This window comes from Ursus maritimus (assembly GCF_017311325.1).
Source record: "Ursus maritimus isolate PB19 chromosome X unlocalized genomic scaffold, ASM1731132v1 scaffold_X1, whole genome shotgun sequence".
In the NCBI taxonomy this organism is placed as follows: Eukaryota; Metazoa; Chordata; class Mammalia; order Carnivora; family Ursidae; genus Ursus; species Ursus maritimus.
This window is the reverse complement of record NW_024423319.1, coordinates 5,510,293-5,521,538: the sequence shown is the minus strand read 5'-3', so window position 1 is coordinate 5,521,538 and position 11,246 is coordinate 5,510,293.

The following is an 11,246-nucleotide window of genomic DNA, read 5'->3' as shown; positions in this document are numbered from 1 at the left end:
TCAAAAAGATACATACACTCTGGTGTTTATTGCAGAATTATTTACAATAGCCAAGATATAGAAACAACCTAAGTATCCACTGATGGACAAATGGATAAGAAAGATGTGGTATGTATTCATAATATTACACAGCCATTAAAAAAAAAGGATGAGATCATGCCATTTGTGACAATATGGATGGACCTAGACGATATTATACTAAGTGAAATAACTCAGACTGAGAAAGCCAAATACCACATGATTTCACTCCTAGGTGGAATCTTAAAAAAAGCAAACTGTTGGGGTACCTGGGTGGCTCAGTCACTTAAGCATCTGCCTTTGGCTCAGGTCATGATCCCAGGTTCCTGGGATCGAGCCCTGCATTGGAGCCTGCTTCTCCTTCTCCCTCTGCCCCTCCTCCCTGCTTGTTCACTCTCAAATAAGTAAATAAAATCTTTAAAAAAAAACAAATGAATAAACAAACAAACAAAAGGCAGAATCAGACCTGTAAATACAGAGGACAAAGTGAAGGTTGCCAGAGGGGAGAGAGGTTGGGGGGGGATGGGCAAAATGGATGAAGGGGAGTGGGAGATACATGCTTCTAGCTATGGAATAAATAAATCACAGGAATGAAAATCACAGCATAAAGAATAGAGTCAATGATATAATAGCATCAAATGGTGACTGATGGTGGCTACACCTGTGAACATACCGTAACATACAGAGAAGTTGAATCACTATGTTGTACACCTGAAACTAATGTAACAATGTGTCAAATATACTCAAAAAATTTAAAAAAACTATTTTGAAATAACTTTAGATTTAGAGAAAAGTTATACAGTATAGGCAGTTCTCTTACAGTTTCACCTTAAATTACCCTCTTATTGTGGTTTTAATTGGCACCTTCCCTAGTAACATATAATGTTGGTGGGTTTCATGTGACTACTGGCAATTCAGTCTTCCTTTGTGGAGTATATGCCCAAATCTTTTGCCTTTTTTGTTGGGTTGTGTTTTTGTTATTGATTTTTAGAAGCTTCTTGTATATCCTAAACATATTTTTATCAGATTAGAAACATTGTGAATATTTTCTCCTAGTTGGTAGTTTGCCTTTTCATTTCCTTAATGGTATTTTTAAAGAACAGAAGTTTTAAATTTTGATGAAGTTCAATTTATCCATTTTTAAGTGATTAGTGCTTTTTGTGATCTGTCCAGGAAATCTTACCACTGCCAGTGTCATAAAGATATTTTATATTTTCTTTTAAAAGCTTTATAGTTTTAGCATTTAGTTTAGTCTATGATCCATCCTCGATTAGTTTTAGAGTATGGTGTGAGGTAAGACTAGAGGCTCACTTTTTATACATATCTATATTAGTATCTATATTCACTTTTAGGGCTGTCATAACAAATTGCAACAATCTGAGTGGCTTAAAGCGACATAAATTTATTATCTCACAGTTCCAGAAGCCAGAAATCCAAAATCAGGGTGTGCACAGGCCCCGGGGAAAAATCCTTCCATACTTCTTCGGGCCTTTCATGGCTCCAGCCATTCCCTGGTTTGTCACAGCATAACTCCAATCTCTGCCTCCCTCTTTGCATGGCCTTCTTCTCTGTGTGTCACTTGATTTCTCCTCTTCTTGTAAGGACATCAGTTATTGGATTTAGAGCCTTTTCTAATTCCAGCATGGTATTGTCCTGAGATCCTTACCTAATTACATCTGCAAAGAAACTTTCTCCAAATAAGGTCACATTCTGAGCTTTTAGGTGGACATAAATTTGTGTATGGGGGATATATTCAACCCGCTACAATATCCAGTTGTTCCACCACCATTTATTGAAAAGACTGCCTTTTGGTCATTGAATTACCTTGTAATCTTTGTCAAAATTTGATAGCCTTTATAGGTGTGGCTCCAGTTGTGGACTCTGTATTCTAATCCATTTTTCTATTTATTTATGTTTAAAGCAATGCCACTCTAAATATACCTTTAGAGCAAGTCTTAAAATCAGGTGACGTGAGTCATCCTTACTTTATTTTCATTTTCAAAGTTGTTTGGCTATTCTAGGTCCTTTGTTTTTGATATGTATTTTATTTTATTTGTATTCAAGTGTAATTAACATAGTGTAATCAGTCATCATCATGATAAGTGTATTCTTAAATCTCTATTTCACCCTGTTTTTGATATGTATTTCAGCAATTTCTACAAAAATTCCTTGGGGATTTTGACTGGATTGTGTAGAACATACAGATAAGTACAGAGAGAATTACCATCTCATAGAAATGAAATTGACTTTTGTACGTTGACCCTGTAGTCAGTGAACCTTATAAATTTTATTGCTATTAGCTTTTTATTTTCACAAATGCCTTAGAATTTGCTATCTACAAGATTTTGCTGTTTGCAAATAAAGACAGTTTTCCAGTTTGATGTCCTTTATTTTTTTCTCACATATTTTACTAGTAAGAGTGCAACACAGAATATAAGAGGTGAGAGTGGACACATTTAACTGGGTCCTAAGCTCAGGTGGAGATAATTTAGTTTTTCACCTGAATGATACTACCAGTAAGGCTTTTGTTTTTTATGTTTTTGGTAGATACTATTAATCAGGTTGAGGATGCTCCTTTCCATTTCTAGTTTGCCAAGAGTTTTTATCATTAACAAGTGTTGAATTTGAACATATTCTTTTTCTGCATTTGTTAAAATAACATATGGCATTTCTCTTTTATTCTATTTATATAGTTAATAGCATAGCTTTAGTTTTTTGAATACTGAATCTACCTTGCAGTCCTGCGATAAACACATACTCATAATGTAGTATCCTTTCAATATATTCAATTATATTCAATTTGCCATTTTTTTGAGGATTTTTGTATCTATGTTCTTGGAGGATGTTGATCTCTTGTTTTTCCTTGTAGTGTCATTGTCTGATTTTATTATTAATGTAATAATCATAAAAATACTTTGAAAGTATTTTGTTTTCTTCTATTTTCTGAAGGAGTTTGTATACCATTGATTGCTTTTCCTCTTAAATGTTTGGTTGAATTTGCCAAAAAAGTTTTTTTGATCCTTGAGTTTTTTTTTTCTCTTTTCAGCTTTACTGAGATATAATGGACATATAACATTATAAAAGGTTAAGGTGTATAAAGTGTTGACTTGATATGCTTATATATTGCAATATGGTTATCACTGTAGCATTAGCTAACACTGCCATCAAGTCACATAATTACCATTTCCTTTTTGTGGAAGTGGAGTTTTTGTTGTTGTTGTTGGAAAACTTTAAACCACTAGTTCAGTTGTTTTAATTGTTGTAAAGTTATTCAGGTCAATTTCTTCTTGGGTTAGTTTTGTTCTTTTATATCTTTGTACATTTCATCTAAATTATCAAATTTATTTGTTTAAAATCTCCTTTTTCTTTTTTATTATTTTAGAACTATAATGATGTCCCTTCTCTTATTCCTGATGGCTATGTTTTTCACTTTTCTTGAATAGCCTAAATAGATATTTATCAATTCTATTGATATTTTTAAAAATTGACTTTTGGTTTACAAATTTACCTCTAAGCACTGCTTTAGTGGCTCCTGCAAATTTTGATAAGTTGTATTTTAATTATAATTCCATTTAAAATATATTCTTACTTCATTTGTATATTTTCTATGACCTTTGGCTTATTTAGAATTATGTTTCTTAATTTCCAAAAATTTGTGTCCTTCCTAGGTATCTTATTATTATTGATAAGTATAATTATTGATAAATTTAATTCTGTTGGTTCCAGAAAACACACTATATGATTTAAATCTTTTAAAATTTATTGTTTTATATTACAGCGCACATACAATTCTAGTGTAAAGAATATGCATTATACATTTATCGGGATTAGTGTTCTATAAATATCAATTAGGTCAAGGTATTTATAGTGCTGTACAGATCTTATATTTGTTTGCTAGTTGTTTTTGTCTAGTTTTCTTATTAATTGCTGAGAAAGGAGTGTCAAAATCTCCAACCGTGATTGTGAAACTGTTCATTTCTCCCTTCGATTTTGTCAAATTTTACTTCGGGTATTTTGAAATTCCACTATTAGGCACATATATATTTATGATTGCTATTTCTTCCTAATTAATTGAGGCTGTTAGCGTTATGAAATACCTTTATCTCTGTTAACACTTTTTGTCTTGAAATCTGTTTTATCTGGTATTATTATAGCCACTCTAGTTTTCTTACCTTTATTTTTGTCTTTATATGCTTTTATAACCATTTACTTTCAACCTGTCTTTGTCTATATATTTAAGGTGCTTTTCTTATTAACAAAATATATTTGGGTTTTGCTTCTTCTGTTCTGAAAATCACTGCATTTTAATTTGAGTGTTTAATACTTAAGTGCTTAATGTAATTATTGATATTGATATGTAGCTCATTTTATTATTTCATTGTTATTTTGTCACCTTTTAAAAATTCTTTTCCCTTTTGTCCTCTTTTTATAAATTTTTTGGAATTATTCAAGTATTTAGCATTCCATTTTTAATTTTGCTTATTGATTTTTTAAGCTACATTTCTTTTATTATTTTTAGTGGTTTTTCTAATGCATAGATTCCAACTTTTTAAATAATTTGTATCATACCATCTCCAACTTTGTTAACCATTTTTTTCTACCATCTCCAAGCCATTGAATTTTCATTTCAAATAGTATACTTTTCAGTTCTAGAATTTCCATTTGATTCTTTTTCACAGTTTCAAATTTCATGTTGGGATACCCATTTGTCTACTTATTTTGGCTACTTTTTCTTTTAAGTCCTTGAACATACTTTTGATAGTTTTAAAAATCATCCTTCTCTGCTAATTCAACATCTGGATGATTATGTTCTCTATTTCTACTCACTTTTTTCTTTTCTTTTTTTTTTAAAAGATTTTATTTATTTATTTGTCAGAGAGAGACAGAGAGCATGAGTAGGGGGAGGGGCAGAGGGAGAAGCAAGACCCCCGCTGAGCTAGGAGACCAATGTGGGACTCCAACCCAGGACCCCAGGATCATGACCTGAGCCAAAGGCAGATGCTTAAACAACTGAGTCACCCAGACATCCCTCTACTCACATTTTTCTTATAAATTCGTGTTACATTTCTCTCTTTATTCACATATCTAGCAATATTTGATTGCATAATGGATACTACTGATGATATTTTATAGAGATTTTTTATTCTCTCATTTTCCTCCTAAGGACATTTTGATTTTTGTTCTAACTGACAAATTATAAGCTTATCATCTTGAGCTTTTGGAGCCTTCATTTTACTTTGTTGTTGGAGTCTGATTCTGTATTGCCCTTAGTCTTGGGGTAAATCTTTAATCCTTGGACATAGTCTTTATTCCTAAGGCATGGTCCTTTGAAAGTTTTAGTAGAAAGCCCAAGATATTTACAAATGTTTTCTTTTTTTATCATTAATTTTTATTTGTTATACTTTATATTGTTAAAGAGCTGGACAGTTCTTTTCTGTACTCATTCCTTTGTTTTATGCAATATAAAAAAAAATTCCTGTGACTTTGAGTACTTATACAGCTCTTCCTAATTGCATCTCCCTGCCACCGTTGTTTATAGCAAGCCTGAGTCAAAAAGAACTGCTTTTTTTTTTACAGGCGTTAAGTCTAAATACAATCAGAGCCTCAGTCCTTGACAAGACTCAGCTCTGCAGTTATCCACGAACTGTGTGACATTCATCTGATCACCTGTCTCCCCCAAAGGGCCATTTTCTCATTTCCAACCCTTGAGCAGGTGCTACTTACTCTGCCGGGAGTTCACCTCCCAGTTATTCCTTCTCATCCTTCACCTGCCCATCCTGACAGGCCACGCCGTTACGTGACTCCAAGATCATGGACCATCATAGGACTCGTTACAATGTGTTTTTACTGCTTCTCTTCCTCTGCTGTGAGACTGTGCTATGAGGCAGAGATCAGATCTGACTTAGTCACGCCTTGCCCCATGCCTAACAGATGATAGGTGAACAATGAAAATTTGTTAAAGGAAACAGAGTGATTTTCCCCTCAGTGAAGGCCAAGGGCAGGACAGAGCAAGCCTGTGCCCCTCGTAAAGACATGATCTTGCTTACAGCATCACACCACAGCATTGGTAGGATAAAATAGTTGAAAACTATATTCGGTCTGCTGAAGTTTACCTGTCTGTTTAGGAATATTGTGGGTTTTTTTTAATAATAATATTTTTTATTATATTATGTTAGTCATTATACAGTACATCCCTGGTTTTTGATGTCAAGTACGATGACTCATTAGTTGCGTATAACACCCAGTGCACCATGCAATACGGGCCCTCCTTACTACCCATCACCAGCCTATCCCATTCCCCCACCTCCCTCCCCTCTGAGGCCCTCAGTTTGTTTCTCATAGTCCATAGTCTCTCATGTTTCAATCCCCCTTCTGATTACCCCCCCTTTCTTTATCCCTTTCTTCCCCTGCTGATCATCCTAGTTCTTATGTTCCATAAATGAGAGAAATCATATGATATTTGTCTTTCTCTGCTTGACTTATTTCACTCAGCATTATCTCCTCCAGTGCCGTCCATGTTGCAGCAAATGTTGAGAATTCGTTCTTTCTGATAGCTGAGTAATATTCCATTGTATATATGGGCCACATCTTCTTAATCCAGTCATCTGTTGAAGGGCATCTCGGCTCCTTCTATGATTTAGCTATTGTGGACAATGCTGCTGTGAACATTGGGGTGCATATGGCCCTTCTCTTTACTACGTCTGTATCTTTGGGGTAAACACCCAGTAGTGCAATGGCTGGGTCATAGGGTAGCTCAATTTTTAACTTTTTAAGGGACCTCCACACTGTTTTCCAGAGTGGCTGTGCCAGCTTGCATTCCCACCAACAATGTAGGCGGGATCCCCTTTCTCCACATCCTCTCCAACAACTGTTGTTTCTTGCCTTGTCCATTTTTGCCATTCTAACTGGCGTAAGGTGGTATCTCAGTGTGGTTTTGATTTGAATTTCCCTGATGTCTAATGATTTTGAACATTTTTTCATGTGTCTGTTAGCCATTTGTATGTCTTCATTGGAAAAGTGTCTGTTCATATCTTCTGCCCATTTTATGATTTGTTTATTTTTTTCTTGTGTATTGAGTTTGGGAAGTTCTTTGTAGATCTTGGATACCAGTCTTTTATCTGTAGTGTCATTTGCAAATATCTTCTCCCATTCCGTGGGCTGCCTCTTAGTTTTTCTTTAGTGTTTCCTTGGCCGTGCAGAAGCTTTTTATCTTGATGAAGTCCCACAAGGTCACTTTTTCTTTTGTTTCTCTTGCCTTTGGAGATGTGTCATGAAAAAAGTTGCTGTGGCCGATGTCGAAGAGGTTGCAGCCTATACTCTCCTCTAGGATTTTGATGGATTCCTGTCTCACATTGAGGTCTTTCATCCATTTGGAGTTTATCTTTGTGTATGGTGTGAGGAGAGTGGTCAAGTTTCATTCTTTTGCATGTAGCTGTCCAATTTTCCCAGCACCATTTATTGAAGAGACTGTCTTTTTTCCACTGGATGTTTTTTCCTGCTTTGTGAAAGATTAGTTGACCATAGAGCCAAGGGTCCATTTCTGGATTCTCTATTCTGTTCCATTGGTCTGTCTGTTCTTGTGCCAGTACCATGCTTTGTGATCCCAGCTTTGTAGTATAGCTTGAAATCCGGCATTGTGACGCCCCCAGTTTTGTTTTTCCTTTTCAACAATTCCTTGGTGATTCGGGGCCTTTTCTGGTTCCACACAAATTTAAGGGCTGTTTGTTCCAGTTCTTTGAAGAATGTCATTGGTATTTTGATTGGGATGGCATTGAAAGTGTAGTAGTTTTCTTATTATTTTTTTCTATAAATGCACAGTTCATTTAAGTATTTAATGGGCGTTTGTACATAAAAATTGGGACTCATCTGTCCATGACACTCTTATTTTAGGGATTTTTCCTTCAATTTCTAGCCTCCCTGCCAAGTCCCAACTCCAGGCCAGCTCCTACCCCAGGCCAGATTCCAAATTGTTTCTTTAAAAAATTTTTTTCAAAAGAAAAAAAAATAATCTTTGTATAACATATCTCACAGGATAAAATGTGCAGATGCATTTATAAACAAAGGTGAGAATGTACAGTTATTTGTGGTTTCTAATATAACACATATCTCAGTCTCTGGAGGTGGGTCTGAGTAAACTTGGGAACAATAGTAATCTATCTATAAAATGGAAAGTAATGTCTATCTGAATTTTACTTCATAGAAAATGCTAGTTTTCTGGTCAGTCTTCTGTTCTCATTTTTCTTGACCTATCAGCAGCATTTGGCAGAGATGATCATTCTCTTCTTGATACCCTTTGCTTTTTTTGTTTTCTAGGTTGATGCACTCCTCTGATTTGCTTTATAACTCACTGGCCACTCTATTTCAATATTTTTTGCAAGTTCTTTTCTTTCTTTTTTTTTAAAGATTTTTTAAAGATTATTTGTATGAGAGAGAGAGAGAACGAGCATGAGCAGGGGGAAGGGGCAGAGGGGGAGAAGCAGACTCCCTACTGAGCATGAAGGCCAACACAGGGCTGGATCGCAGGACCCTGAGATCTTGATCTGAGCCAAAATCCAGAGCTGGCCACTTACGCAACTAAGCCACCCAGGTGCACCTTTGCAGGTTCTTTTCTCCATGACCTATCAAGGTTGGATTTCCTCAGGTCTCAGTTCTTGGATTTTTTTGTCTTCTGTAGCTACTTATCTCTTGGTGATCTCATCCAGTCATATGGCTTTCAATATACTCTATTTGTTAACAATTTCCATTTTTACACTTCCAGTTCACATCTCTTTCCTGAGCTCCAGACTCATATATTTAACTGAATTGTCTCTTTTTTGTTTAATAGGCATTTCAAAATTAACATGTGAAAAACTGAAATTTTGATCTCTACACTTCCTCTCTCCACAGTATTCCCTAGTATCCCATATTTCTATTATCCCCTATCTTCAGTTGTTTAGAGCATAAACATTTGAGTCATCTTTAACTCTTTCTTCACATTCCTGTTCAATTCATCATTGAATCCTGGTTACCTTTCTTCTCCAAATATTTCAAAAACCCTGTCACTTCTCACCACTTTCATTTCTACCTTGTTTAAGTTACCATCATCTTTTACCTGGGTTTTTGCAATATCCTTCTTTTTTAAAATAATTTTTATTTTGTTATATTAGTCACCATATAGTACATCCCCAGTTTTTGATGCAATGTTCCATGATTCATTATTTGCATATAACACCCAGTGCTCCATGCAATATGTACCCTCCCTAAATACCCTTCACCAGGCTAGCCCATGCCCTCACCTCCCTCCCCTCTAAAACCCTCCATTTGTTTCCTGGAGTCCATAGTCTCTCATGGTTCATTCCCCCTTCTGTTTGTCCCCCCTTCATTCTTCCCTTCCTTTTCCTATTGATCTTCCTATTTCTTATGTTCCACAAATGAGTGAAACCATATAATTGTCTTTCTCTGCTTGGCTTATTTAACTTAGCATTATCTCCTCCAGTCCTGTCCATGTTGCTGCAAATGTTGTGTAATTGTTCTTTCTGATGGCTGAGTAATATTCCATTGTATATATGGACCACATCTTCTTAATCCAGTCATCTGTTGAAGGGCATTTCGGCAATATCCTTCTAAGTAATCTCTATGCTTTTATCCTTGCCCCATTAAAATAAATTTTTCCTACAACAGTCAGAGTAACCCTTTTAAGATGTAAGTCAGATCATTCCACTACTCAAACTCTTTTAAAGAGTTAGGAATAATTCTAAGAGTATGTTGATGGGCTTTTAAGGTTTAAAGGTGTAATTTGTATGATAACAATATTACAAATGAAGGGGGAAGGAACCAAGTTTTATATAAGAGCAAAGTTTATTTATACTGTTGAAATTTAAGTGTTACCAATCCAAACTACATTGTTATACATTAAGATGTTGATTGTAACCCCTAAAGCCACCATTAAGTACATTACTCAAAAAAATGTATTAAAAGAAACAATTGATTAAAATGAGATATAAGAAATTTTATGTTTAACACAGAAGAAAACAATAATGCAGGAATAAAGGAACAACTAAGATATAAGTCATAAAGAGGCACCTAAATAACACAGTTGTTAAGCGTCTGCCTTCAGCTCAGGGCGTGATCTGGCATTCTGGGATCGAGCCCTACATCAGGCTCCTCTGCTGGGAGCCTGCTTCTTCCTCTCCCACTCCTCCTGCCTGTGTTCCCCCTCTTGCTGGCTGTCTCTCTCTGTCAAATAAATAAATAAAATCTTTTAAAAAAAAGATATGTCATAAAGAAAAGAAATAGCAAATGACAGATCTAAAGCTTACCTTATCAATAATAACATTAAATGTGAATAGACCAAACATGCCATTGGAAAGTCAGAAATTGGCCAAAGGGATTAAAAAAAAATCAAAACATAATCCAACCATATGCTGTCTACAAGAGACTCACTTTAGATTCAAAAACAGATGTGTATTGAAAATAAATGTTTGGAAAATATATACACCATACTAATAGTACCCAAAATAGAGCTGCTAAACCTAAACTAATATTAGACAAAGTAGACTTTAAAACAAACATTGTACAAAAAAAATAAAATAAAACAAACATTGTTACTATAGACAAAGAAGAACATTTTGTAATGATGAAAGTGTCAATCCATCAAGGAGAAATAACAATTATAAGCATATATACATCTAATAAAAAGTCAAAATTAAGTAAAGACTGAAGACTCCAAGAGAGGAATAGATAGTTCAACAATAATGGTTGGAGACTTCCATACTCTATTTTTGAACATGATAGAACAACTAGACAAAGATAAACAAGAAAGTAAAAGGCTTGAACAACACTATAAACTAATTGGATCTATCAAGATCTTACTGAACACTGTACTCAAAAACAACAGAGTAAACATTTCTCTCAAGTGCACATAAAACATTTCCAAAACAGATCATATACTAGGGAATGCAACAATTGTCAATAAATGTAAAATAATTGAAACCATATGAAGTATGTTTATGATCATGATAGAACAAAATTGGAAATTAATAACAAACTAATTACTAATATATGGAAATTAAATGCTCTAAATAATCAGTAGGTCAATAACAAAATGAGGTAAATTAGGTAAATTAGGAAGTACTTTGAAATGAGTGAAAACACAAAAAACACCAAAAATTCATGAGATATAGCTAAATCGGTGCTTTAAAAAAGTAATTAGGCATACACATCTATATTAAAAAAGGAAATATTTAAGT